The sequence below is a fragment of the Triticum dicoccoides genome, chromosome 5A, assembly GCF_002162155.2.
Source record: "Triticum dicoccoides isolate Atlit2015 ecotype Zavitan chromosome 5A, WEW_v2.0, whole genome shotgun sequence".
NCBI lineage: Eukaryota > Viridiplantae > Streptophyta > Magnoliopsida > Poales > Poaceae > Triticum > Triticum dicoccoides.
Window position 1 is genome coordinate 703,111,140 of NC_041388.1, and position 22,187 is coordinate 703,133,326.

The 22,187-nt window shown below is 49.0% G+C and overlaps 1 pseudogene; it reads right to left on the reverse strand.

The window, feature by feature from the left end:
* Window positions 1–5,950: 5,950 nt before the first annotated feature.
* Window positions 5,951–20,822, reverse strand: LOC119304311 (annotated as a pseudogene).
* Between the last annotated feature and the right edge of the window lie 1,365 nt (window positions 20,823–22,187).

Genomic DNA, 22,187 nt, shown 5'->3' on the forward strand with positions numbered 1-22,187 from the left:
TGTTGGTCCAACCTAGAGCCCCTTGCAGCGCCACCTTGCAGAAACTCGAGGGCTGGTTTTAGTTGTACGGATTGCTTATCCGATTGTGCCCTGAGAACGAGATATGTGCAGCTCCTATCGGGATTTGTCGGCACATTCGGGCTGTGTTGCTGGATTTGTTTTAACTTGTCGAAGTGTCTTGTAGAACCGGGATACCGAGTCTGATCGGAACGTCTCGGGAGGAGGTCTATTCCTTCGTTGACCGTGAGAGCTTGTCATGGGCTAAGTTGGGACTCCCCTGCAGGGATTTGAACATTTCGAAAGCCGTGCCCACAGTTATGGGCATATGGGAATTTATTAATGTCCGGTTGTAGATAACTTGAACCTTAACTTAATTAAAATGAATCAACTATGTGAGTTACCGTGATGGTCTCTTCTCGGCGGAGTCCGGGAAGTGAACACGGTGTTGGAGTAATGCTTGCCGTAGGTTGCCCTCTAGTTACTCGTTCGCGTTTTGCCTCCTCTTCTCGCTCTCTTTTGCGTACAGGATAGCCACCATATATGCTAGTCGCTTGCTGCAGCTCCACATATATTTACCTTGCCTTACCCATAAGCTTGAATAGTCTTGATTGCGAGGGTGCGAGATTGCTGAGTCCCTGTGGCTCACAGATTACTTCCAAACCAGATGCAGGGCCTGATGATTCCGTTCCAGATGACGCGCTTGAGCTCAAGTGGGAGTTCGACGAGGACTCACGCCGATACTACGTGTCTTTCCCTGATGATCAGTAGTGGTGCCCAGTTGGGGTGATCGGGACCGTGTCGCATGTTGGGTTATCTTTTATTTTGGCGCTGTAGTCGGGCCATGAGTGTTTGTATGCTGTAATGCTATTTATGTACTTTGATTGACGTGGCGAGTGTAAGCCAACTATGTTTCTCCCCTTTTATTATCTATATTACATGGGATGTTGTGAAGATTGCCTAACTTGCGACATTGCTTTCAATGCGGTTATGCCTCTAAGTCGTGCCTCGACACGTGGGAGCTATAGCCGCATCGAGGGCGTTACATATATACACGTGATCACCTCCTGAAGTGATCACGTCCCAGTAGTATAGCATGGCAGACGGACAAGTATGTAGGGCCACTGATGGTAATCTAGCAACCTATACTAAGCATCTAGGATTGCAAGTAAGGTAACAACAATAGTAACAAGGACAGGCTATGCAGCAATATAGGATCAAACCGATGAAATAGTAACACTACTCTAATGCAAGCAGTATATAGAGAGAAGAAGTAGGCAATATCGGGATGATCAAGGGGATTTTGCTTGCCTGGAAGCTCTGTCGAGAAGGAGGGGTCGTCAGGACCGTAGCCGACGTCTGGAGCAGCGGCGTCGGTCTCGAAGTCTACCAAAGAGAAGAAGGGGAAGAAACAATGAATACAATGCAAACAGATGCATGGCATGACAAAAGGAGGTGCTAGGTGTGATCTAATGCAGTACTAGGTGATGCTGGTGAAGGGGGAAGACATCCGGGAAAGTATTCCCGGTGACAGGCATTTTCGGACAGATGAAACGGAGGGGGGCGGTTCCACGTTCGCTGTGCTAGGGGTGTGTGACAGACGAACGAAGCGCGTATTCGGAATCGCCACGTTTTTCTGAGCAACTTTCATGTATAAAGCATTTTTATCCAAGTTACAGATTATTTTATATTAATTTTCAAAGTTTTAAATCATTATTCTGAATTTTCTGGAATTAATATTATTTCAAAATAAAAGAATAAAATGCTATGGGTACACAGAGAGTGTACCCAACAAAGTGCACAGAGGCTGACATGTGGGCCCAGTCAGCAATTGACTGGGTCAACATCAACTGGTCAAGGGTCCAGTCAACAGAGGATGACTAGTGGACCCTAGTGCTGAGTCAGCAAAGCATAGTCAACAGATCTTGTCCAAAGGCATAGTAACAGGGGTCCCACTTATCAGTTTAGTTTATTTAAGTTAACTGTTTTTTCTCTTTTTTAAAAAGTGGGGGATTTGGGCTAAGCTAACTAGCCTATCCTAATTAATCAAGGGATGGGGCCCAAGTGGCAATGGCCCAGCCGGGCGCTGGTGTGCACGCACGCATGGTCGTCGATGGCTGAACCAGCAGCGCCAACAACAGGGGAGGCGAGTGTGGGGTGCGGCGGCTAGCCGCGGGCGCAGGCCGACGGCCAGGAGGAGAGGCATGCGAGGCGAGCGGCCGGGCGGAGCGAAGCGGACGGCTGAAGGCGGCGACGGGCGCTGGGAGCGGAGCTCCGGCGGGCGCTGGGGAAAGCGTCGGCTCGCGGCGGGGAGGGGCAGCGAGGAAGGGAGTGGGCTGGGTGGTAGGAAGAGGAGCAGCAGGGCAGGCGGACGGGTGCGACAACAGCAGGGGAAGCAGCACAAAGAGCAGCTGCAGAAGTCGACATCAGCAGCGGGAGCAACAAGCGGGGATGGGCGCGGACCGCGGTGAGGCCGGCCGGTAGCGGCAGGCACGACTGCAGGCGAGCAGCCGGCGGCGCGCGAGGCAAGAAAGGGCGAGCAGCGGCGGCCTCAATCAGAGCAGCCAGCAGCGGCAAGGGATGGCGTCGGCGCGGCAGTAGGCAGCGGCAGCAGGGGTGAGCAAAGGCGGGCGCGAGGGCCGCTGCAAGGCGTGGGCGGGCATATCCATTCGCGGCCAGAAGTCCACGGTGGGCGCGGCATGTGAAGGAAATATGCCCTAGAGGCAATAATAAAGTTGTTATTTTATATTTTCTTATTCATGATAAATGTTTATTATTTATGCTAGAATTGTATTGATCGGAAACCTAAATACATGTGTGAATACATAGACAAACACTGTGTCCCTAGTGAGCCTCTACTTGACTAGCTCGTTGATCAAAGATGGTTAAGGTTTCCTAACCATGGACATGAGTTGTCATTTGATAACGGGATCACATCATTAGAAGAATGATGTGATGGACAAGACCCATCTGTTATCTTATCATAATGATCGTTCAGTTTTATTGCTATTGCTTTCTTCATGTCAAATACATATTCCTTCGACTATGAGATTATGCAACTCCCGGACACCAGAGGAATACCTTGTGTGCTATAAAACGTCACAATGTAACTGGGTGATTATAAAGATGCTCTAGAGGTATCTCCGAATGTGTTTGTTGGGTTGGCATAGATCGAGATTAGTATTTGTCACTCCGAGTATCGGAGAGGTATCTCTGTGCCTCTCGGTAATACACATCATAAGAAGCCTTGCAAGCAAAGTGACTAATGACTTAGTTGTAGGATGATGTATTATGGAACGAATAAAGAGACTTGCCGGTAACAAGATTGAACTAGGTATGAAGATACCGACGATTGAATCTCGGGCTAGTAACATACCGATGGACAAAGGGAATTGTGTATGTTGTCATTACGGTTCGACCGATAAATATCTTCGTAGAATATGTAGGAGCCAATATGAGCATCCAAGTTCCGCTATTGGTTATTGACCGGAGAGGTGTCTCGGTTATGTCTATATAGTTCTCAAACCCGTAGGGTCCGCACACTTAACGTTCCATGACGATATAGTATTGTATGAGTTATGTGATTTGGTGACCAAATGTTGTTTGGACTCCCGAATGAGATCACGGACATGACGAGGAGTCTCGAAATGGTCGATAGGTAAAGATTGATATATAGGATGATGGTATTCGGACACCGAAAGTGTTCCGGAGGGTATCGGGTACATATAGGGTCACTGGAAGGGGTTCCGGGCACCCCCGGCAAAGATATGGGCTTAATGGGCCAAGGGAGGGACAGACCAGCCCAGAAGGGGCTGATGCTCCCCTCCACCAAGCCGGACAGCCCTAGGGAAAGTAAAGGGGGGAAGGCAAGTCCCTCCTTCCTTCCCCTCCTCAAGGGAGAAAAGGAAAGGGGGGCGCCACCTCCCCCTTCCTTCCCCTGGCGCCTATATAAGGAAAGGGGGGCGAACCAGGGCAGGAGCCCAAGTGGGATCCGGCCTCACTTGGGGAGCCCCTTGGCCTCTCCCCTCTCCCACCTATATATATGAGGAGGGGGCGCCTAGAACATTCAACATCAATTGTTAGCCGTGTGCGCCGTCCCCCTCCACAGTTTACACCTCTGGTCATAGTTTTGCGGTGCTTAGACGAAGCCCTGCGAGAATCACTTCACCATCACCGTCACCATGCCGTTGTGCTGGCGGAACTCATCTACTACCTCGACACCTTGCTGGATCAAGAAGGCGAGGGGCATCACCGAGCTGAACGTGTGCAGAACTCGGAGGTATCGTTCGTTCGGTGCTTGATCGGTCGGAGCTAGAAGAAGTTCGACTACATCAACCGCGTTGTCAAACGCTTCTTCTTTCGGTCTACGAGGGTACGTAGACACACTCTTCCCTTGTTGTTATGCATCTCCTAGATCGATCTTGTGTGAGCGTAGGAATTTTTTTAAAATTGCATGCTATGTTTCCCAACAGCAAGACGTGTGGGACGTGGGCGTGGGGCACGGCCATGGCGGCCTTGCCAGATCTGGGTGGCTATGGTGACGGAATCAGGAGAAGGAAAGGGGGAAGGGGCGGCAGCTTACACCGGGTGCAACGAGAAGGGCTCAACAGAGACGGGGACGCCTCGGTGGTGGAGGATCGAGCGGCGATGCACGACCACCGCAGGGGAGGAAGAAGATGCACGCAATGTGGGGACGGCTCCATGGCTTTGCTCCGTCATTTGTTTGTTTTTTTCTCCACCGTGCGAATTATAAAATGTTTGCCACATGTCATAAAAATAATCATGTATTTTCAAAATTTTCGTCGGGTCTTAGATTTTTCTTTCTATCGTATCTAGAAAATGTATTTTCTCAAATTCATGAACATTTTTTAAATGGGAAAACCTTGTTTTTGCCACTCTAGTTTTTGCCCACTTTGCTTATGCCATTCTAGAATTTGACATGTCACTTTTGCCACCCTTAGCTTTTGACAATTATCACAATTTCCATCCATGGCAAAAATAAAATTTTCAGAGTGGCAATTGTGATACATTTCAAAATCTAAGAGTGGCAAAAGTGATATAAAAAATTATTGCTTTTGCCATCCAATGGCATTTGTGATGTATTGTCAAAAGGCGGGAGTGGCAAAAGTGAGATGTCAAATTCTAGAATGGCATAAGCAAAATGGGCAAAAACTAGAGTGGCGAAAACAAAGTTTTCCCTTTTTAAATTGTTTTTAACGCCCAATGATCATCTTAAATTGTTTATAAAATGTTCGTCATATATTCTTTTTTTAAATGCACAAATTCCGTGCTCCCGCCAAAAAAAGTGTCCTGCAAAAAAAATACACAAAATTGTAGCTCCTAAACTATACATTCAAAACCAAATTTGTAAGTTGTAACTCCTAAATTATAGATTCAAAACTAATTTTGTAGATCGAACCATGACAATGCGTGAACTGAGAGGCAAGGAGTGAAGGAAAGGCACACCCCATGTATGCCTGCTGTTTAATTTTCTTTTCCTGATTTGTTTTAATTCTGCTTTACCAAACAAGAAAACAATCCCTGTTTCGTAGAGATGCATTGGCTTATGTTGTGTGTGTAATGTGCAGCGCCCAGACAAGACAAAAACTGGGCTGGAGATGCAGGCCAACATAGAACGCATGGTCGTAACAGAAAACGAAAATCAAATGAACAAACAATCAACAAGTCTGGGTGGGCTTGTTTTTTGATGATATGTGCTGAAGTCATTATGTCACATTTAGATCTAGATGTGCCATAGACACACCCTAATACAAAATACTCCCTCCCTCCCTACCAGGTGCAGAGGTAATACTATGCGTCAGATTAATTAATAAGGCCCACTCATGACAGTGTATGATCCCATGACACAAATATGTAGAGTAGTAATTTGGTACTGTAAGTTCTCTTATGGTGCAGACCCTTTTTTTTGTGGGTATATACTGAGTAGAAAATATGATTCCTGGATGTTTCAGACAAACTTTGCATTCAAATCTTCCATGTTTCACAGAAATTCTGTCACCGGTAAAAATGTTTCTCAAAATTCAGATCATGACATCTTTCTCCAGCTCTCATGAAACTCCAAACTGGAAAATGGGCCTACTCCTACGGTGGGGAACCAAACCAGCGCTAGGATTGGCTCCATCGACCAATGGCTTCTCCTACCCTAATCCTATCGCCAGCCTTGACGCAGAAGCCGAAATCCGAAGAGACCGTCCCGTCCTCCCTCGCCTTGGACAGGGGCGCTTCAAATACGACGACCACGGTCGACCCCATGTGGAATCCTGCTACCTGGAAATGGCGGGACGGGCATCAGAACTCTGCTACCTGGAAATCCTGCTATCAGTGAAATGAAAACTGGGGCTGAGTTTACCTCTTGCCCCTTTTTAACCATCATGCCGGTGCCTTCGGGTTCATAAACACGCTCATCGTAAGGTTGGGAGTGAAGTGTCATGGACCCTGGACTGTTTGTCCTCAGCTCCGGTTCAATGAGCAGCTGAAAAGAGTACAACATCAGTAACATATGTAGAAATCTATCTGGCGCATAATTCGGTCTGGTGCAGAAGAGATACTTTGATGGAGCCAACATTAGTAGCACCAACAGCTGCAATTGCAACAAACCCTTCTTTCCATTGACCCTCAAGTACTACCTGTCGTTAACAGTGACAGATTCAGTAAGAACGGCAGTGTCAATGAAAGATTGATGATAAATAGCTCAGCTATAGTTCATCAATGTTTATCACAGAATGCTAGAATAGGTAAGATAGTGAAATTACCCTTTCATTCTCGATATATAGATTTCTGATGGTCCGCACAGCACGTTCATTTGTTGGGAAAAGATTACCTAAAAACACAACATGTTTGTAATACTCAAGTTCCCTCAAAGTTTCACAGGTATACTGCAGAACAGAATAAACGCAAACCTGAGAAATGTCGACGTTTGAAAATATTCCAATCAACAGGAGAGTGAACTCGATGATAATCACCAGGGTGCAAGTACAGGACACAATAAAAGATTCCTCTCTTTGGGCTGACAAGCAGGAGTTTAAGTTAATATCCACTATTAGTTGAAATGAGCGCCTTCAGTAACATGTGCTGAGAAGCATTTAACAGTACAAGTAATACATCAACTTGAAGAGACAAAGAGTACACAAAAGAAAAATAAGTTTTGTAAAAAAAATCTGAACAATGACAGAAAAAGTTTTTGTTAGTGAGAATCTGGAGAAGAATAATGCTACTACTAGGCTTGCAGCTTAGAGCAGTATATTGCATTACATGCAGCCAGATTTCTGTTAAAAAACACAGATGTCATGGGCAATCCCACAAGAACAGAGCCCATGCATGTACTAAAGCAAATTTCAAGTGAAAAGGGTATACTGGAACATAAGTACATGACAGTAAATCAAACATGACTGCATATATGTACTTGGAAGCATCAATTAACAGGACAGCATATACATCTCAAATATAAAGTGCACTTGTGAAAGGGCTTCTACAGGCATGGTAGTCGCAACACTCAGAAGGCCAAAACATCCCTACAAACCGAAGGGTTTCTATGATGCTTGTCTTTCCTAAACCAGCTTATACAATTATCTCAGATATGTCACTTCTAAATCTAATTATAAATACCTCAGCAGTGTTCGATCCCGAAGTTTAGGTGAAGCCACAGATACTCGCCACCATGATTTTGCATTCGAGCTCTCAGGCACATTTTGTTCTGTTTGCTCTCCAGAAATATCTTTTTCTGTGGCATCATGAAGCGATGAACTAGCACCAAGAAGAGAAGAAACAGGATAAGAAAAGCCTTTGACTTGCTCAATCATGGTTCCTGGACCCCTGAGCTGTCCAAGCCGCAAAACTTTCCCATCGACAGGACTCACCTAATTATAGAATTCCACACACAGATCAGATAAGTCTTGACTCTGTAACCATCACCACATTAGACATATAGCGGAATAATATATAGTTACCAGTTACCAGGCAATTTGGATCTGGATCGATAGGCCTTGACCCTTCTTTGAGACTGCGGATGAAGAATGCCTGCAAAGAAGGATATTCTTCCAGGGGCAGAGCAGGTTCTTGCAAATCTACAGTATGGAACAGTCAATATCTCGTTTGAAAGATGAAAAATGAAGTTTCCCAAATATAGGCATAATAAATATCAAGAGTTCAAACACAGTACAGACGAGAGAAGAAAAGCAGATATATGCCACTAAGCACTAGTACTTGCTTGAAATTTTCTGAAGAACTTGTTTTGTTGGTATTGCTACATATCATCAGGGCTCAGACTTCTTGTACATTATAAACTTGAACAGACTAATATATTATTTTATTTTTGCGGGTGAGAACAGACTAATATTAGATGACATATTGCAAGAATTATATGATTTGGAAGGCAAGTCAACCAGAGACTGGAGAACTAAATTTTCCTAACAGCCTGTAGATTAAGAATTTTATCACGACACAAGAATACATACTGGAGTGGAATGCTCTGGCCCATGCTTTGTAGATAGCAGGACGCATGAACACCGGAACCTCCTGCAAGAAATTAAATCAATTCATGAATCGAGCAGCGGAAGAATACATACAGTTTCTGTAAATACAGAGAATACACACCACTTCCATCAAGTATCCCCAGACACGCGACATCGAACGCAGTGGTAGAAGCCTCAGAAACGAAGCCTGTAATTGAAAACGGCGTCATTGCACAGCCACGGTGATGAATTCCAGACAAAAGCAAATGGTTCCAGCAGTAACTAGAGTACCTTAAGGTCTGGCGAGAATTCCGGCTCGATTCCTTGCTCCTTCCTTTCGACAAGCTATAGTAACTCATGAAAGAAAGTGTCACGCACATTGAACAAGATGTCCATGTTGAAGCTTTGCATACACATTGTTAAAGCTTGCACAGATTACCTACCTGTTTGCCATCGTACATTCGCTTGGCGTGTAGAACGCCAAGCATGAGAAGGACTGCTGCCGAGGCGCCGGGCAGAAGGAACTTGCCTGAAAACCGACAGGGGCAAGCACAAACAATGTCAGCAGTGACACACCCTGAGATGATGGACGGGAAACACAAAACAGACGAAAAAATTGACAGGCTTCAGAGATGTAGTAGAGTGACTAATTAAGCAACATGTGTGGTTCAGTTGTAGTATGACGCAGTAACGCGCTAGCAAAATCAGTGGCGCGGAACTCGCTGCTCAAATCGAAGCCCAAAGAGGAAAAGGGAGAGGCTAAAATGGGCAGGACTGATGGAGCAGGAATCGCGGTCGGCAGCGGCAGTGCGGAGTCCGCGGGAGTCGTCCGGCCCGGTCCAGTGGAGTAGACTCTGCGATGGTCGCTCACTACAGGGCCCGCCCGCCCGAACACCTAGCAGTAGCAGCAGCGTAGCATTCGCGGATGCCCCGACGGGGAACGCAGTCGGCGGCGGAGGCCGTGCAGAATCCGCGGCGGGTACGAGAAGTTGTGGGTGGGGAGTGACAGATGGATGGACGGATGGATACCTTGGGCGGCGCCGGCGCCGGAGCCGGCGGAGGCGTGGAGGCGGCGGGAGAGGCGGTGGGGGTCAGGGAGCCGCCATGGGCGTGGGAGCTGAACCCTAAGCCTCCGCATCCTGCGTGGAGGAGCTCCTCCTCCCTCCCTCCCCTCTCGTTTCTTGCTGTGGATTCTTCTTTCGTGCAGAGGAAGAAGAAGAAAGGGGGAGGTCCGCAGGTGTGAAACAAAAATCCATTTTCATCCCCTGGGCCGGGCCACTGAAAAATCCGTCCATTTTTTCCTTTTGTAATAAAACATAAAAAAAATCATTCACCGCCTCTCCCGGAAATAAAAATCATTCACCGGGTCACATGAAAAATAAAAATAACAATAACTTTGGTTTTGCTATATCTTAGGTGCCTGAAAATTTTATTCGCATCAGCCACCTATTCTAGTTCATCCTAAACTCGCCGGAGAAAACCATAGCCCCACCATCTACCTTAGGGCAACTCCCATGGGAGGCGCTAGGAAAAAATTTCAAGTCGATCGGCAGTTGCAACCTTAATTCCTTGCGTCGGGTACCGCGGCAACGCGAAAGAAGGCACTGAGCGCTGGCCCTTTTTCTTTGATACACAACACTATTTTCAACGATATTGCGCCGCTAGCACGCTGAGTGCTAGCGTTGAAACAGATATCGCTTGGTGGCTTTTCCTGACTAAGTGCCTGCATAAGCGCTCACCATTGTAGATGCCCTTAGGGGGAAGCCATGACCTCGCTAGGGGGGAGTCACAACCCCATTATCCATCTTGCATCGAATCATGAGAGGTTTTCTCTGGTAGGTCGGGGCTTAGAGGGATAGGTCGGGGCTTAGAGGGATGACCGGGGTGGTGGCCAGCAACGGCGGTGGGAAAAGAGGTTGAGGGGAGGGTAGGGTGGCAATGCTGTGTGCGGTAGCGCCCGTGGGGGGATTGGTCAAGGTATACCTGGCCATGGACAGCCCAAGATGCTTGCCAACAAACAGCACCCGCAGAAAATGCTCATAGCACGATTCAGTGACACTAACGCCTAGCAGCTAGCAGTACATGGCAGCCGCACAACACACAGCGGATTTACCAACTCGATCCTACAGTTATCTGCACTGGTTCCGTCAGTCGGTCGGAGCAAGATCCGCGGGCGCATTCTCGGCTTTCTCCCCTTCCTATGCTCCACCAGAAGAAGCCTCGTCGCGGGGGCCTACCCCGCATAGTCGGGATCCTCATCGTCATCATCCGTCACGTCCTGCGGAGGACTAGACACCGCGGACGCGGCCTCCTCCTCCTCCGCGTCCTCCTCGTCGCAGGACATGAAGTGATCAGCATTCTCCTCAAACTGCTGCGCACAAAGGAAGAAACAACCAATGCAACAAGCAAAATTCATAAACCCAGGCATCAGGAACTAGACACATTTCGTATACAAGGAAAGAAAGAGCAGTGATAACGTTCATATATAATACACCACCAAACTGACCTCATCGGAAGGCGCCTCTGTTTCTCTTTCACTTCCTTGAGCAGCAGCCTCTTCCTCTGCCATCTGCCTGGAGGCTGATTTCGCCTTGTCTTCGTAAGGCCTGCACCGGTCGTCCTGCACACTCTTAAAAAGGGCGAACGAAGAGCGGAGGTGGAACGTGGCCTTCTGCAGATGGTCGAGAAGCGCGGCTTCCTTCGCGAGGCCCTCCTTCGCGGCTTCAGCGTCAAAACCATGCCCTGGTGGAAGGATACCCTCGGTGTGGCTGAGCCGGGCGCTTGTGGTGGGCACTTGGCGCGATAAGTCGCATGCCCTTGCCAGCAGCACGTCGATCTGACTCAAGGCTGCAGTTGCAACATTATCGTTGCTCCTCTTAGACTCGGGAGCGACGCCGTTGCTGCTGCCCGCCATGGCTGGGGCTGGATCACCATCGGTCACTGCCCCTTGGGGGTCCATGGTCTTCTTTGGCGTTGAACGCCGGAGCCAGGAGCTTCTTGCAATTGGCGGGACAGGACAGATTGGTTCGACAATTAATTCATAGTACACTATGTCCTTATGAGCCTTCCACTGAAAAAACAAACAACAACAACATAAGGTTACTTAGAAGCAAACAAAACAAAAGGATGATGATGAACAAGGGAAGTACAGACTGCTAATACGAGAAGAAGTCCAAAAGCATATCAAGTAGGTAAACTCACAGGTAATTTGCCGTAAAGCCAGGTCTGGGGGTCAGGACCCCCCTTTTGAATCAAGTCAGCGCTGGCTATCTTCTTAAGGTTATCATCGGTCATGAAATGGGTTCGCGGGGTCCGCATATCCAACTCAGAAACTTTCCTCAAGTTGCAGCAATCAAGGTAGATCAAGAGGGGCGCGATGGCGCAGCCCGTGATAGCCTGCCACAGAGCCTTGCCGCTTTGATACCTCACCACCGCTCTCTGCAGCTCATCGACAAGCAGCTGGCAGAAATCCATGTCCGCCATCTTATCAAAATCCAGATCTTCCAGCATTGCCGCCTCCCTAGAGACGCGCGTGGAGGCCCCCGGGCAGATCACCTTCATGAAAACAACCAGGAAAAAAACCTTGAGCGCCAACTCATCTTTCTCCTCGTCCTCCACCAGCCGCTTAAGCAGACCCCGGAGATCCCTCGTCATGATGATATCAGACCTTTTAAACCCGAGCTCTTGCTTCAGCTTCATCACTGCCTTGTCGTAGCCGCTTTCCGCGGGCCTTGGGGCCGTGTGCCCTCCTTGAGGCAGGCCGAAAAGGTGGTGAATGGCGTCGCTGGTGATAGCGATGACCTTTGATTCCCCGAGCTTCATTGTCATGGTTGCTGGGTCTATCCTGCCCATGAGGAAGCCGATGAGAGGCCGGCTGATGAGCCCCCTGACCTTGCCGTCCAACATGGCGCCGAACCCCGCCTTGCGGACCCTCGACAGGTGCCGGTCCTTGAGCAGCTCCGTGCACTCGAATAACTCCTTGAGCGAGCACCTGATGGTCTTGTTGAATCCCCGCTTAAGCTTCATATTGGCTTCGTTTTCATACGCGGTGCCACGAGCTCGCTTCCTCTTGGTGGATCTCTTCACAAACTCGTACTGCAAAAACATTAGAGCGGTCAGAAGAGGAAGTTCAGGACCTGAACATGTGGAAGTACACAAGAGGAAACCAATGCAACACTGTAGCCAGCCCCAATCATGTTTTTACGAGAAATGTATCTTATCGATGTGCTTTGAACATGAAAACATGCTCCAGGTGGATACGATCCACCGTCAATAATCCGCGAAGATTTGCAACTAAACTAGCAATGTGGGAGTAGAAAGGTTTGACCGTTCGAGTAGTAGCATACCTGTGTGGCCGCCGGCGCCTCCGGCGGCCGCAGGCGTGCACTCGAACGGCGCTGGGGGTACGGAGGCGTTCCCAGCTTGCCGCATGCGCGTGCGAGCTCCACCATCCTCTCCTCCGCCTCTGGTCGCTGGAGGTCAACTTCCTCCTCCTCCGCCGCCGTCTCCGAGCCGAGGGACGGCACCCTCTCGGAGGCGCGGGGATCCGGAAAGGCCTCGGTGCCTGGGTAGAGAAGTGCGGCTTCCTTCGAGAGGCCCTCATTCGCGGCTTCAGCATCAAAACCGTGCCCGGGTGGAAGAATTCCCTCGGTGTGGCCGAGTCGGGCACTTGAAGTAGGCACTTGGCGTGATACATCGCATGCCCTTGCCAGCAGCACGTTGATCTGATTCAGCGCTGTAGCTGAAACATTATCATTGCTCTTCTCGGACTCAGGAGTGACGCTATTACTGCTGCCCTCGACGGCTGGAGCTGGAGCGTCATCAGCCACTGCCCCTTGGGGGTCAATGGTCTTCTTCGACGATGAACGTCGGAGCTGGGCACCTCTTGCAATTGGCGGCACCGAACAAATTGGTTTGACAATTAATTTATAGTACACTATGTCCTTGTGAGCCTTCCACTGCAAATAAATAAATAAATAATAATGTTACTTAGGACCAAACAAAACAAAAAGGGAAGTACGAGACTGCTAATGAGAGAAGTCCAAAAGCATATCAAGTAAACTCACCGGTAATTTGCCGTAAAGCCAGGTCTGGGGGTCAGGACCCCCCTTTTCAATCAAGTCAGCGATGGATATCTTCTTAAGGTTATCATCGGTCATGAAATGGGTTCGAGGGGTCCGTGTATCAAACTCAGAAACTTTCCTCAAGTTGCAGCAATCAAGGTAGATCAAGAGAGGCGCGATGGCGCAGCCTGTGATAGCCTGCCACAAAGCCTTGCCGCTTTGATACCTCACCACCGCTCTCTGCAGCTCATCGACAAGCAGCTGGCAGAAATCCATGTCCGCCATCTTATCAAAATCGAGATATTCCAGCATTGCCGCCTCCCTAGAGACACGTGCGGAGGCCCCCGGGCAGATCACCTTCATGAAAACAACCAAGAAAAAAACCTTGAGCGCCAACTCATCTTTCTCCTTGTCCTCCACCAGCCGCTTAAGCAGACCCCGCAGATCCCTCGTCATGATGATATCAGACCTTTTAAACCCGAGCTCTTGCTTCAGCTTCATCACTGCCTTGTCGTAGCCGCTTTCTGCGGGCCTCGGGGCCGTGTGCCCTCCTTGAGGCAGGCCGAAAAGGTGGTGAATGGCATCGCTAGTGATAGCAACGACCTTTGATTCCCCGAGCTTCATTGTCATGCTTGCTGGGTCTATCTTGCCCATGAGGAAGCCGATGAGAGGCCGGCTGATTAGCCCCCTGACCTTGCCGTCCAGCATGGCGCCGAAGCCTGCCTTGCGGACCCTGCCAGGTGCCGGTCCTTGAGCAGCTCCGCGCACTCGAAGAACTCCTTGAGCGAGCACCTGATGGTCTTGTTGAATCCCCGCTTAAGCTTCATATTGGCTTCGTTTTCATACACGGTGCCACGAGCTCGCTTCCTCTTGGTGGATCTCTTCACGAACTCGTACTGCAAAAACATTAGAGCGGTCAGAAGAGGAAGTTCAGGACCTGTACATGTGGAAGTACACAAGAGGAAAACCAATGCAACACAGTAGAGGAAAATCACGTTTTTATGAGAAATGTATCTTAGTGATGTGCTTTGAACATGAAAACACGCTACAGGTAGAGACGGTCCACCGTCAGGAATCTGCGAAGATTTGCAACTAAACTAGCAATGTGGGAGTAGAGAGGTATGACCGTTCGAGTAGTAGCATACCTGTGTGGCCGTCGGCGCCTGCTGCGGCCGCAGGCGCGCACTCGAACGGCGCTGGGGGTACGGGGGCGTCCCCAGCTCGCCGCATGCGCGCGAGAGCTCCATCATCGTCTCCTCCGCCTCCGGTCGCCGAAGGTCGACCTCCCCCTCCTTCCCCGCCGTCTCTGAGCCCAGAGACGGCATGCTCTCGGCGGCGCGGGGATCCGGAAAGGCCTCGGTGCCTGGGTAGAGAAGTGTGGCTTCCTTCGAGAGGCCCTCCTTCGTGGTTTCAGCATCAAAACCGTGCCCGGGTGGAAGAATGCCCTCGCTGTGGCTGAGTCGGGCACTTGAAGTAGGCACTTGGCGCGATAGATCGCATGCCCTTGCCAGCAGCACGTCGATCTGATTCAGGGCTGTAGCTCCAACATTATCATTGCTCTTCTCGGACTCAGGAGCGATGCCATTACTGCTGCCCGCCATGGCTGGAGCAGGAGCATCATCAGCCACTGCCCCTTGGGGGCCAATGGTCTTCTTCAACGATGAACGCCGGAGCTGAGCACCTCTTGCAATTGGTGGCACCAAACAAATTGGTTCGACAATTAATTCATAATACACTATGTCCTTGTGAGCCTTCCACTGCAAAAAAAAAAAAGCATAATGTTACTTAGAACCAAACAAAACAAAAAGGGAAGTACAAGACTGCTAATGATAGAAGTCCAAAAGCATATCAAGTAAACTCACCGGTAATTTGCCGTAAAGCCAGGTCTGGGGATCAGGAACCCCCTTCTGAATCAAGTCAGCGCTGGCTATCTTCTTAAGGTTATCAACGGTCATGAAATGGGTTCGAGGGGTCCGCGTATCCAACTCAGAAACTTTCCTCAAGTTGCAGCAATCAAGGTAGATCAAGAGGGGCGCAATGGCGCAGCCCGTGATACCCTGCGACAAAGCCTTGCCGCTTTGATACCTCACCACAGCTTTCTGCAGCTCATCGACAAGCAGCTGGCAGAAATCCATGTCCACCATCTTATCAAAATCCAGATCTTCCAGCATTGCCGCCTCCCTAGAGACGCGCGCGGAGGCCCCCGGGCAGATCACCTTCATGAAAACAACCAAGAAAAATACCTTGAGGGCCAACTCATCTTTCTCTTGGTCCTCCACCAGCCGCTTAAGCAGACCCCGCAGATCCCTCGTCATGATGTTATCAGACCTTTTAAACCCGAGCTCTTGCTTCAGCTTCATCACTGCCTTATCGTGGCCGTTTTCCGAAGGTCTCGGGGCAGGGTGCCCTCCTTGAGGCAGGCCGAAAAGATGGTGAATGGCGTCGCTGGTGATAGCGATGACCTTTGATTCCCCGAGCTTTATTGTCATGGTTGCTGGGTCTATCTTGCCCATGAGGAAGCCGATTAGAGGCCGGCTAATGAGCCCCCTTACCTTGCCGTCCAACATGGCGCCGAACCCCGCTTTGCGGACCCTCGCCAGGTGGCGGTCCTTGAGCAGCTCCGCGCACTCGAAGAACTCCTTGAGCGAGCACCTGATGGCCTTGTTGAACCCCCGCTTAAGCTTCACATCGGTTTCATTTTCATACGTGGTGCCACGAGCTCTCTTCCTCTTGGCGGATCTCTTCACGAACTCGTACTGCAAAAACATTAGAGCAGAACGGGAAGTTCAGGGCCTGAACATGTGGAAGTTCAGAAGAGGAAAAACCAATGCAACCATTCTAGCCCCAATCATTTTTGACGAGAAATGTATCTTCTTATCAGTGTGCTTTCATAAACACATGCTCCAGGTTGAGACGGTCCGCTGTCAGGAATCCGCGAAGATTGCAACTGAACTAGCCATGAGGGACTGAAGAGGTTCAGAGTAGCAGCATAGCATACCGGGGTGGCCTCCGGCTGCCGCAAGCGCATGCTCACACGGCGCTGCGAGGACGGGGGCGTCCCCAGCTTGCCGCACGCGCGTGCGAGCTCCATCATCCTCCCCTCCGCCTCCTGGCGCTGGCGATCGAGCTCCATATCGGCTTCGTTTTCATACGCGGTGCTACGAGCTCTCTTCCTCTTGGTGGATCTCTTGACGAACTCGTACTGCAAAAACATTGAAGCGGTCAGAAGAGGAAGCTCAGGGCCTGTACATGTGGAAGTTCAGAAGATGAAAACCCCAAATCTGTTTTGGATGAGAAAAAATGGTATCTTGTCACATGATCCAGGTTGAGACGGTCCACCATTAGGAATCCGCGAAGGTTCCAACCAAGCTAGGGATGTTGGACTGAAGAGGTTCGGACTGAGTAGCGGTATGGCGTACCTGGGTGGCCGGCGCCGGCGCCGGCGGCTCCCGCGGCCGCAGGCGCGCGCTCGAACGGCGCTGGGGGGACGGGGGCGTCCCCAGCTCGGCGCACGCCCGCGCGAGCTCCATCATCCTCCCCTCCGCCTCCTGCCGCCGGCGGTCGGCCTCCTCCTCCTCCTCCTCCCCCGCCGCCGTCTCCGAGAGAGACGGCGGCATCCTGCCGGCGGCGCGGAGATCCGGCGAGACCTCGCTTCTTGGGGATGGACGCGGCGGCGCGGACGGCCGGCGTTGGGTGCGACGGATTTGGGGATGGAAGACGACCGACCTGGTCGAGTCGAGTGTAGCTCTGCTCTGCTCTGTTTTTTTAGATCAGAGTGCAGCTCTGCTCTGTTGGACTGGCGGGCCTGGGCCTGGGCCTTGCATATTTAGCTGCCCAGCCCATTAGCATGTAGCGGGCCTTAGATTTTACTAGTAAAAAAACATCATTATGTTCTAAAAAACATGATTTACTCAGAAAACATCACATCATTAAAAAAAACTCAGAAAAATCGCATGAAAACATCATGTAAAATTCATGCACTTGTGAATGAATCTTAGGTAGTTGATTCAGCAGACAGGTCACATGAATGAAAATAACATAATTAGCTCCGACGATCTTCTCCGATTAGCGACGCCAAGTTGCTCAAAATACCTCTTTTAAGTACACATAAAAACCACCTTCAGCAGATAATGCGAACTAACAACATCGTTGAGTTACAGTAATGGTTCAAGATTGGAGACGAGAACATCAATCAGCAATTCCACTAACAAATTCACGGAGGGTCAATCTTTCCTTTCTCATGCCTCGCTCACTCCATCGATCTGCTATCCTAACATTCTTCGGTATATCAAAATTCCATTGGCTTTATTTTTCTTTCTTTGGTTGGTCTATAGAGGGATGACCTCGACGTCGTCGTGGTCGCTCTTGCGCGCTTCCAGCTCAGCCCTATTCGATGCTCCATTGGTCTCCGGGTTGGCAGGGGCAGGGGCGGGGGCGGCGTGGTTCTCTGACATGCTCATCTCTTGCACGGGGGGCGGGTTGACGACGGTCATGGGCATGGCGCTGTGGTCGGCCAGGCGGCCTCTCCTCTCGCGGTGCTCCTGGCAGTTGGCGCACCAGTGCAGGCAGCAGTGGGCCATGCATGGGTCGCATGGGGAGTTCTGGTGGAAGAAACAAACTGGTCGTTACATCACTGATTATATTAAGGACAAATCACAGGAGGTGCATACAGCTACAGATCAAAGTGGAGAACTCAAAGACTAGCATGAGAAGATCAGACAGAATGCAGTTTACATGGACAGGTACCCAGAGCTAGCATGCTGGTGACTGGTGACAAGAATGGCAACAGATAACATCTATACATCGAGCAAACTGCATACAGAGTTCTATCCAACGATTGTTGCAAGGTTGACGTGCGACACTACACCACAAAGATCACAGAGAAAAATCAGATCAACTACACAGCCAGCTTTTGGGGACCATATCAATGATGTAACTTAAAAGCTAGTCAGCATCTACAAGCATTTTTGTAAGGACTCGCAGAGGGCCCCCAAATATGGGCACATAAATTCAGGATGCCACAAATTGCCTACACAGTCCAGTAATCACTATTTAAGAATGGTACTTCGATATGCATATTGATGCAAGAGTATGTGACACAGCAAAGGTAGCAGCGTAGGGATTTAATATTCTAACCTTGAGATGATATCTCTTCTGGAGTTCTTGACGGAAAATGCCAGTATAGGTACCACACAGCCACCAACTAAACACCAGACCTTCTCCAATAAGAAACGATGATCTTGGGTCAACACCATGAAATATTGCTGTCAGGATTGCAAGTGTAATCCCTCCTTCCACAAAGATAGCATGGCAAACACAAGGCGTTGTCCAAGGGATATCCTCTCTGAGGGCCTCAACGTTGCGCCCAAACAGCACGCAAGGACAGAACAATCCAGTGCGACCTGGCATGATGAGAAGGCAAAATCTAACAGTTAGATATTATTTTATCAGCAGGCTTTATCAGAACAGAATATTCTAGATATGGCCATCGTCAATGGACACAGTCAAGAATGAAGTGCAGAGCAACAAATATTAAGCTTATGTTTAACTACTCAATATGTTCAGCTTTGAATGTTCCAATAAGAAAGATGCACATGAAACTGCTGAAAAGTGAGAACTACTATCATGGCAAAGTATATTAGACAGCAAGAGGATAAACTCAGTTAATAATGAAGTAAATGATAAAAAAGGACACTAAAGGTATGAGAAATCTTCGCAGTCTTCTCTTATGTTCAAGATGGGCTGTGAATATGCATACAAGAGCAAGAGTACAACAAGTAATAACGAAGCGACATAACATAAAAGTAGCAAGAATTTAAGCAAAAGTACACTATTCAACATTAGACATGAGTTTAACCTGGAACTCGTATCATAGCACAAAGTTGAAACCAGAGTAACTTGGTCTATCGGTGAAGAGGTAGGTGGACAGCTCTTCACAAAAAAGCAAAACCATATACTGCTTGCAGACTTGCAGTATTGGTGAGAAATAATTCCACTCAGAAAAGAGAATACTGGAATCCAAAATTTGTTCCGTGGTTTATCAGAAACTAGCAGTATTTTTACTCCAATTCATTATCACCACACAAGGAAAGCATGAAGTAGGACTGTAAAAGTCCAATGGCAATATCAAACACAACAAAAGTATCCCAATGGCTATGACAATGTTTTGATCCCAAATATACTGAGCTACAAATGTATTGCTCTGAAATCACCACATTCAACCAGCAAGTCCACATGAACCTGTGAACCATTTTTGGCATATCTGATACCGACAATTGGCATCACTTGACTCTTTTATATCGCTAAACAGTCGACCTGTCCCTTGCATGCATGCACATAAGCAGCAGGTACATACAGATACAGTTCCGTGATCCCAAGGAGTATAAGACCTACTGTAATAAATTCCAGCACCATTAACCGCAGCACAAAATCAGGCATAACCCCAATTCAGCCCTAAAAATTTATCCAGACTAACAACGTAGCGATTAGATCCACCGATCCCTGTTTTTTTCTCTATTAACAGCTTGTCTGAATTATGCGCGCCGTCGCCTTGAACAGCATGAATCGAAGGACAGGGGAAGGAACCAACACGGGGCGCCAAAATCAATGAACTCATACCATAGAGGATATGGTGTCTCAGTGAAGTCATACTGTAGGAGATCTCAGGCAAGCATGATCCATTCCATCATAAGAACTCGAGACTATTGACCGAAATGTTGGCACCCAATTAAACATGCGAGGCCACGAATCTGGCACGGGAGGCGCGGCGCCGCAAGGAATCAAAGCAGCGTCGTTGACTCGCTAGAGTAACCGTGAAGGATGGGACGGGCGGAGGGGGAAGGAAAGGGGGGTGGCGAGAAGACGTACAGCTCTCGGGGTCGTCGGTGCACCCGAAGATCCCGGTGGACCACGGCTCGTCGGCGGGCGGCTCGTAGCTCTCCGGGAGGACCTGGCCGCACTCGCCGCACCTCCGGCCCTCGAGCTGCAGCAGATCGGATCGGGCAACGGGGTGAGACGACAGGAGCGCGGGACGAGAAGGAGAGGGGGAAGAGGCGCACCTGGGGGACGTGGACGGGCTGGTTGAGCTCGCCGGGGCGGATGTCCTCGCCGGGGGCGTCCTGGTCCTTGGTGAGCTTGACGTAGCGGGACGGGTGGCCCTCCTCCGCCATTGCTTGCCGGCGGCGGCGACCCGGCGGACACTGCTAGAGTAGTCGAAGAGAGGCAGCCAGATCTGACCTGACCGGGGAGGGGACACGACGCGCTTCCTCTTTGCGTCTTTGGCTTTGGGTTTGGGGGGTTTCACATACACACGCCTATACGAATATAAAAATCTCTATCTGTATAATATTCTCTAAAGTAGTGAAATGCGACCAAAATCCCAAGGTGGACACACAAAATCCAGAGTTCTAAAACCTGGTGCACGTATTTATCCTGAATTTATTTCAGGATTTCCGACGATACGTATTCAGCGGGAGGAGACGTTTCCGTCGACTACGAGGCGTCTACGGTGGCTTCGTGAAATCTCAAGACGACATGCCGGCTCAGTCTCTTGGAGGTGCTCATAAGGATAGGCTGTAAGTGTGTGTGCGTTCATAGGGGTGAGCATATGCGTGTATATATAAGCGCTTGCGTCTGTACTGTGTTTAAAAAAAAATGAAAACAAAAACGAAAAAGATAGCGACCGAACGTCAGAATTTTGAGCCCGAAGGCTATTTTCCTATCCGATGTTGCTGCACTGATCACGGTGCAAGGTGCTCGCCATGTCAGCTTGTGGAGCCGTTCCCTCCGACAACGACCTCGTACGAACGTCCTCTGTTTCACTCACCTCCGCCATTCCTCGCTTCCTTATCCTCCGTCTCCATCATTCAACATCAATCGCTCTGGTCGCTGGTCGTCGCTCGGGTCGCGGACCTTCATCATTCTCCTCTGTAATCTCTTTCTCTCTCTCTCTCTCTCTCTCTCTCTCTCTCTCTCTCTCTCTCTCTCTTCCGCCAGTAGCACGAACCGAAGGTCACAAACTTGCACAACACACCCCGACGAGCTACATCCATTCTCGCTGAGTAGGGGGCTTGACGGAAATATGCTCTAGAGGCAATAATAAAGTTGTTATTTTATATTTCCTTATTCATGATAAAGGTTTATTTTTCATGCTATAATTGTATTGATCGGAAACCTAAATACATATGTGAATACATAAACAAATACCGTATCCCTAGTAAGCCTCTACTAGACTAGCTCGTTGATCAAAGATGGTTAAGGTTTCATAACCATAGACATGTGTTGTCATTTAATAATGGGATCACACCATTAGGAGAATGATGTGATGGACAAGACTCATCCGTTAGCTTAGCATAATGATCGTTCAATTTATTGCTATTGCTTTCTTCATGTCAAATACATATTCCTTCGACTACGAGATTATGCAACTCCCGGATACCGAAGGAATACCTTGTGTGCTATCAAATATCACAACGTAACTGGGTGATCATAAAGATGCTCTACAGGTATCTCCGAAGGTGTTTGTTGAGTTGGCATAGATCGATATTAGGGTTTGTCATTCCGAGTATTAGAAATGTATCTCTTGGCCCTCTCGGTAATACACATCATAAGCTTGCAAGCAAACGACTAAGGAGTTAGTCATGAGGTGATGTATTAT